We start from the raw sequence: 6,855 nt of genomic DNA, 5'->3' as shown, positions 1-6,855 counted from the left end.
CTCGGTCATGATGTATTTTTTTTGATGTGGTGTTTGATTCTGTTGGCTAGGATTTTGTTGAGAATTTTTGCATCTACGTTCATGAGGGAAATTGGTCTGTAGTTTTCTTTCTTAGTGATGTCCTTCCCTGTTTTTGGTATGAGGGTTATGGTTGCTTTATAAAAAGTTTTAGGAAGTTTTCCATCATCTTCTATATTTTGGAATAATTTTAGTAGAATTGGTAACAGTTCTTCCCTGAATGTTTGGTAGAACTCATCAGTGAAGCCATCTGGGCCTGGGCTTCTTTTGGTTGAGAATTTTTTGATGACCTGATCAATTTCTTCTTTTGTTATGAGTCTGTTCAAGTTTTCTGCTTCACTCTGTGTAAGTTTAGGTAGATCATGTTTTTCTAAAAATGTATCCATCTCTTCTAAGTTTTCAAATTCATTGGAGTACTACTCTTGATAGTATTCTGTTAGTATCCTTTTGATTTCATTTTGTTCCATTGTGACAACACCTGTGTGGTTTCTAATGTGAGTTATTGTGTGCACAGATAGATATTGAGAAGTTAATGAGAGAAAATTGTCTACTATTTTTGTCTCTGAAAGTCAGTTAGTTATCTGCGTGTGCACAGCATAATTCTCGAGATAGGTGTGTCCTTTTATGTTGGGGTTTTACACATCATATGATTTGTCTGTCAGGCCAGAACAGGTTTTTTCTTGCTGTATAGACCAAGGCAAAGGGTCCTGCACAAGTTAACTTTAGGGCTGGGACCCACAGGCTGATGTCATAAACAACTTCCAAGCTCTGCCTCTCTGTGCCATGGGAAAACTATGGGCTCACGGTTGGACATTTTTTTTTGGGGGGGGAGGGGGCAGGGGTGCATGTGCACCTGATGGCATCTGGGCTGGGCAAAGAAGGTGCCACAGGAAAGAGCAGGAACAAATGTGTAGAATCCTCCACAACTCCTTTTGCAAATGTCACTGTGGCACTTTTAGCACCAGTTCCCTGTGCCGGTCTGTCTGTAGACCTGCCCTCTGAACTCTGCCCAGTTGAGCTGGCCACAGAGTTAGTCCTGTCTCAAGCAATTCCTAACTCTCAGTATTTTCCTTTATATTGTGATTTTTTTTCACTTGTGTGTGTGAGAAACTGACACCATGTATCTTATGTTAGATCCAGAGCTCTGGTGGTGTTCCATGAGCATAGCTTCTCTGGGTTTTCAATCCCTCCTCCACAGAGCCTTTCCTACGTGGCTATCTCTTCTGCCCACCAAAACCAAAATGTCAAATGTCGTATTTTTTTTTTTTATTGTGAATTTTGTGAAGGTTCACAGAGCAGAGCATCAGTTTCACATTCTACAATTCACATATTTTGCTTTATTGCATGGTTGCAGTGGATTCTGAGGGAAGAATGCAAGAGTTAAAAGTGATTAGAGGTAAACATTGTTAACTGTTGGTCCATGAATACCTTTCTTTATAATGATGGAATAGTACTCATACATAAATTTAAACTCATGCAAATTTGGTACTCTTTCTGAATTGACAGCATGTTTCTTGTATTTCAACATATAAGATGAATTCAGTTTTGTACCTTTAAAACTTTTTTTATAAGTGAGAGTCAAATCATTAGCAGCTTTCCAAGAAATTTTAAAGCTGTCCTCAGCTTTTCTTGGTCACCAGGAAACAATACTTAAGCTAAATGTGTATTTATTTCTTTTGGGACCATGGGGCAGCTGGAGGCAGTGTGATTGGTTAAATACTGGTCTTGTGGCTCTGCGGGTTCTGTAGGTCTTGGAGTTGAGCCCACCTGAAAGCAGACACAAAAGGGCACAGTTGTCTCCCTCTCACACTGGTGTCTCCCGACTATATGGCTCTGAGCTACTGAAGAACAGGGTCCGCACTGGGAGTATTTGAAAGTGGGAACTGGCCACCCCTCTGATTACAACAGGGCAATGTGGGGGACAAAAACTCACACCTTTCCCATGATGTTTGAACCTGCTCTGCCAGGCCTCCTGTTGCCTAAACTGCTCACGATATGGTTGCCCTGAGTCTCACTGGCCGTTCACCAGTCTGTCTGCTTATGTCACCATCCCTGGTCAGCTCGTCCTCCCTGCTCCTACTGAGGCCACTTCTCTAACCTGTCTTCTGAATTTCAGGGCTCTGGGTTTTTCATCCAGGTCTGTTTTATTTGGTGTCTTTGATGAAGAGATTCTGTTAGTTTGTCTGTCCAGAATGCCAAGTTACCAGAAGTCTCTGAATATATTTAAATAAACTGACAAGGGCCAATTCTTGCCTTTATCAATAAGGCAAAAGATAAGGAAGGTGAATAGGATCAGGACTCCTCTGAGTCCTCTATATAATTCTAGGGAAGCTTAAAAAAATAATAATAATGTGATAGTTTACATGGGAGAACATTAGCTTTACATTCATCCTGTCATATATATCGTTACTTTGTTGTGGTTACAATCCCCTCTATGTATCATCAACCAACCAAAAGGTACACCACACAAGTCTAGGGAAGATTTTGAAAGACCTCAACTAAGTGTACTTTCAAACACAGAAAATATAATAAAGTCTATTTTAAAAAAAAGAGAGAGAGAGAAATGAAACGATGTATCACATTAGTTAGATCTCTTGCACAAGACCTCTTTAAAGTTTTGAAAAGCAATGGTATTAGTTTGAGGACTAAGATGCTCCTGACCCAGGCCATGGTATTTTCAATAACCTCATATGCATGCAAAAGTTGGCCAGCGAATAAGGAAAATTGTAGGAGAATTGATGCATTTGAGTTATGGTGGTGTTGGAGGAGAATATTAGTAGTACCATGGGAAAGGGTTTAACTTATATTTTAAAAGAAGAGGCTTTGCACCCTAACCGCTACACTCTGGGTAGGACTTGGTGACCTCACTTCATAGGCTGCAGGCACCATGGATAAATGCAAAGGAAACTGCATTCCAAGTGCCATTAAGGTGACACTTTCACTTGATGATGTTCCAAAACGAATCTCATTGACGCTGCCATTTCCTCCTCAGAACCCATCATCTGCTAGGAGTGGCCAAGCCCATTGCATCTAGTGCCCTTCAAATTCCTCCCAGAGCACCCTATCACACGCACAAAAGCTAGTGTCCAATCGGAAGCCAGGTTAGGGTCAGAAGCAGAAACCAGTGCAGACAATTACTATCACCTGTCCTGTCTCCAGGACACCAAACAACATCCCAAAGAGAGAGCAGGCCCAGCTGCCCTCAGCTGGACATAATCCAGGAAAGGAACTGGCTTCAAAACAGAAAAAAAGAATAATAGTTTTTTAAAAAGCAATGGATTTTGGAAGATTTTGAAATTGGTCCGTCGCCAGGTAAAGGAAAATTTGGTAATGGTTAGCTGGCAAGAAAAAAAAAAAAAAAGCAAATTCATCCTGGCTCCGAAAATGTTATTTAAAGTCCAGCTAGAGAATGCAGGAGTCGAGATTCAGGTGAGAAGAGAGGTAAAAATGGAGTCCAACCTTAAGCATCCCAGCATTTTCAGGCTTTAGGGTTATTTCCACAATGCCACCAGAATTGACCTCACCCTCAAATACGCGCCTCTGGAACCGTCTATAGAGAGCTTCAGAAGCTTTCCAAGTTTGATGAGCAGAGAACTGTTTTTTTTTTATCACAGAATTAGTGGACGCCGTGTCCTACTGTTATTCCAAGAAAGTTATCCACAGAGACATTAAGCCTGTGAACCAGCTCCTGGGGTCGACTGGTGAGCTGAAGATTGCAGATTTCAGGTGGTCAGTCTTCCAGGAGAACCATCTTCCAGGATGACTACTCTGGGCAGCACCCTGGGTTACCTGCCTCCCGAGATGATTGAGGGCTGCATGCCTGATGAGGAAGGTGGACCTCTGGAGCCTCGGCGTCCTCTGCTATGAATTCCTAGTCGGGAAACCTCCCTTTGAGGCAAGCATGTACCAGGAGACCTACAACAAAATTTCATGGGTTGAGTTTGTATTCCCTTACTTGGTTATGATGGGAGCTAGGGACCTCATTTCAACTCTGTTGAAGCATAATCCCAATCAAAGGCTGGCACTGAAAGAGATCCTTGAGCATCCTTAGATTATCGCCAATTCCTCAAAACTACCAAACAGCCAGAACAAGGAACCAACCAGCCAATTGAAATCTTGCTCATAGGTGATAGCCCGGGGGTTGTCTGAGCCAGGGAGCAGGAAGATGCTACTGCCCTTCATCTACTGTGCACTGTCTGCCTTCCTCCGCTACAGAGAGGGCTTCACTGAGCGGGCCTTTGCCTAGAAGCCCCACTGCAGTAACCAGGATGCCTTGCTGGTTCCTCTGGTTGAACTGCAGCTGCCCCAACAGCCCTGAAGGCTGAGGAGTCCTTGGGAAGGCTGGTGGTGGGCAGGGAGTCTTCGCCCTGACCCCTCAGCTCAAAAAAGGGCTGCAGAGTAATTTCCGAGTGCCCGAGTGTGCGTGCAAACTATTGGTGGCCACGCCTGGTAAGACTTTGGCAGAGACTTGTATTTTTATTCAGTGGCGTCCCAGTCGGCATGACCTGTATGTCCAGCTGCCTTGGGTTTACAGTCCTCGTCAATCACTCATCTGGTGGGTGGCAACATGTGCTCCACCCCCATCTCCAGACTGGCTCAGGTCACCGATGAGGCCACGTGTCTCAACATTGTTTCTCATTGTTAAGGGCTGAGTTTTTAAAATTACACAGCCATAGGATATGTGTACACTGGAAAAAATTAATATGTAAATAAAGATATCAGTCCTTAAAAAAAGTACCACAACTGCCAAAAGAGCAATTAAATCTGTGTTGGGTGAAGTACAGCCAGAATGCTCTCTGGCAGCTAGGATGGCCAGACTTCATCTTTAATACTTTAGACATATTATCAGGAGGGACCAGTCCCTGGAGAACGATATCATGTTTGGCAAAGTAGAGGGCTGGAGAGAAAGAGGAAGACCCCCAACAAGATGCATTGGCACAATGGCAGCAGCACTGGGCAAAACAACCTTCAGTATGGTTTACAACTCGATGCAATGAAACAATACTCACAAGACCGACAAACGACATCATAATACATGGAGAAACAGCTGAAGTTGTCAAAGATTGCTTTTTACTTGGACCCACAATCAAATGATTGTTGCTTTGGGCAAATCTACTGTAAAACACCTATTTAATGTGTTAAAGAGCAAAGTTGTCCGTTTGAAAACTAAAGTAAACCTGACCCAAGCCACGATATTTTCAATCACTTCATATGTATGTTGTTGTTGTTTTTAAGTACCATGGAGTCGGTTCCGACTCATAGTGACCCTGCACTGGGTTTCTGAGGCTATAAATCTTTACTGGAGCAGAAAACCTCATCTTTCTCCCATGGAACTGCTGGTAGTTTTGAACTGTTGACCTTGAGGTTGGCAGCCCGACTCATAACCACTACGCTACCAGAGCTCCTTAGGTGGACAATAAATAATGAAGGCCTGAGAAGAATTGATGCATTTGAATTATGGTGTTGGCAAAAAAAAAATGTTGAAAATACCATGGACTTCTAGAATAATTTCCAAGACTATCTTGGAAGAAGTACAATCAGTATGCTCCTTAGAAGGGAAGAGGGCAAGACTTCATCTACGTATTTTCCACCTGTTATCAGGAGGACTGGAGAAGGACATTGCAAAAAGCATGTGGGAACATGTGTGGCTTCCCAAGGGGGAAAGAGAATAAACCTCAAAATCAGTCCAAGACCTATTCCAATGAAGCAGAGATCAGATATGCTTCCACAGTACACATTCTTTACCCTCTCCCACAGTGCTCTCTGCTTCACATCTGGGTTCCATAATCCATTACAATGGCCACACAGAACTCATAACGATACTCATGATTAATGAGTTTATTAGGGAAGTGAACAGATTACAACCCAAGATCAAAACTAACTTAGGATGCAGCAATTTTCCATTTATGAATGCCTCTGCTCTGCTGTGCTAGACATGCCTCACTCTTTTCTTTGGCTTCTCAGCCATGTGGCCACCTGCCCAGAAGCACTCCGTTTTACTCAGCCCATGGGTCTAGAGCCCATAGCTGCTCTGTCTCTCTGACATCACCTCTGCTCTTGCCACTTTTGTAGGTAGGGATCTCATGTTCTTCCCTCTTGATGCTCCTCGGATCTTCTGTTCCTGCTTCTGAGATGGCTCCTTTTAAACTTAGCAGGGATGGCAAAACTAACCAATTGAAACCTTACAGTCCTATGCACCTTAGTTGCATGGTTCCACCAAACACTTGGTCGGAATAAAGAAGACGTTGGATGAAAAAGCCATATCATGTAAACTCAAGGTTCCACATCCATCATGGTTGGTGAAGCAGAGTGTCAGTGGAAAAGAGGAAGACCCTCAACAAGATGGATTGAGACACCAGCTGCAACAATAGGCTCAAACATAAACATTGTGAGTGTTGCACAAGACTGAATAGTGTTTCATTCCATTGTGAGTAGGGTCACTATGTGTCTGAGCCAGCCCAGTGGCACATAACCGCAACAACAACACTAGAGTGGAAAAGGCTACAGAGAATTTTAACTGTCAGTTCCAGGTGAGCCTACAACTGTGATGGTGACTACTTAAAGTTGTGCAAGGAAGAGTTCCCTGAAAATCAGGAAGTGGGGCACCTGAAAGGCTGTGTGCTGGATAATTAATTGGTAAGCATCATGATAGGATTTGAACAAGAAAGTCCAAGGCTTTGATGAAAGAAGTAATGTGATGAGGATACTGTCTGAGGATGTCTGTGTTACAATAGATGTCTACTTAAAGAAATGATGGCTCCCTGGAAAGTTCTGTCCCTCCTGCTGCATGGACAGTTTCTATCGAGTAGCTAGATTGTCACCTTCTCCCAACTCTCT

General features: G+C 43.2%; 1 pseudogene; it reads left to right on the top strand.

Annotated features, from left to right (window-relative positions):
* Nucleotides 1–2,905: 2,905 nt before the first annotated feature.
* LOC102838729 lies at nucleotides 2,906–4,144 on the top strand (annotated as a pseudogene).
* The last annotated feature ends 2,711 nt before the right edge of the window (nucleotides 4,145–6,855 follow it).

The sequence above is a fragment of the Chrysochloris asiatica genome, unplaced genomic scaffold (genome assembly GCF_000296735.1).
Source record: "Chrysochloris asiatica unplaced genomic scaffold, ChrAsi1.0 scaffold00076, whole genome shotgun sequence".
Classification (NCBI taxonomy): Eukaryota; Metazoa; Chordata; class Mammalia; order Afrosoricida; family Chrysochloridae; genus Chrysochloris; species Chrysochloris asiatica.
Note: the sequence above shows the minus strand (reverse complement) of the source record. Positions and strands in the feature narration are given on the sequence as shown.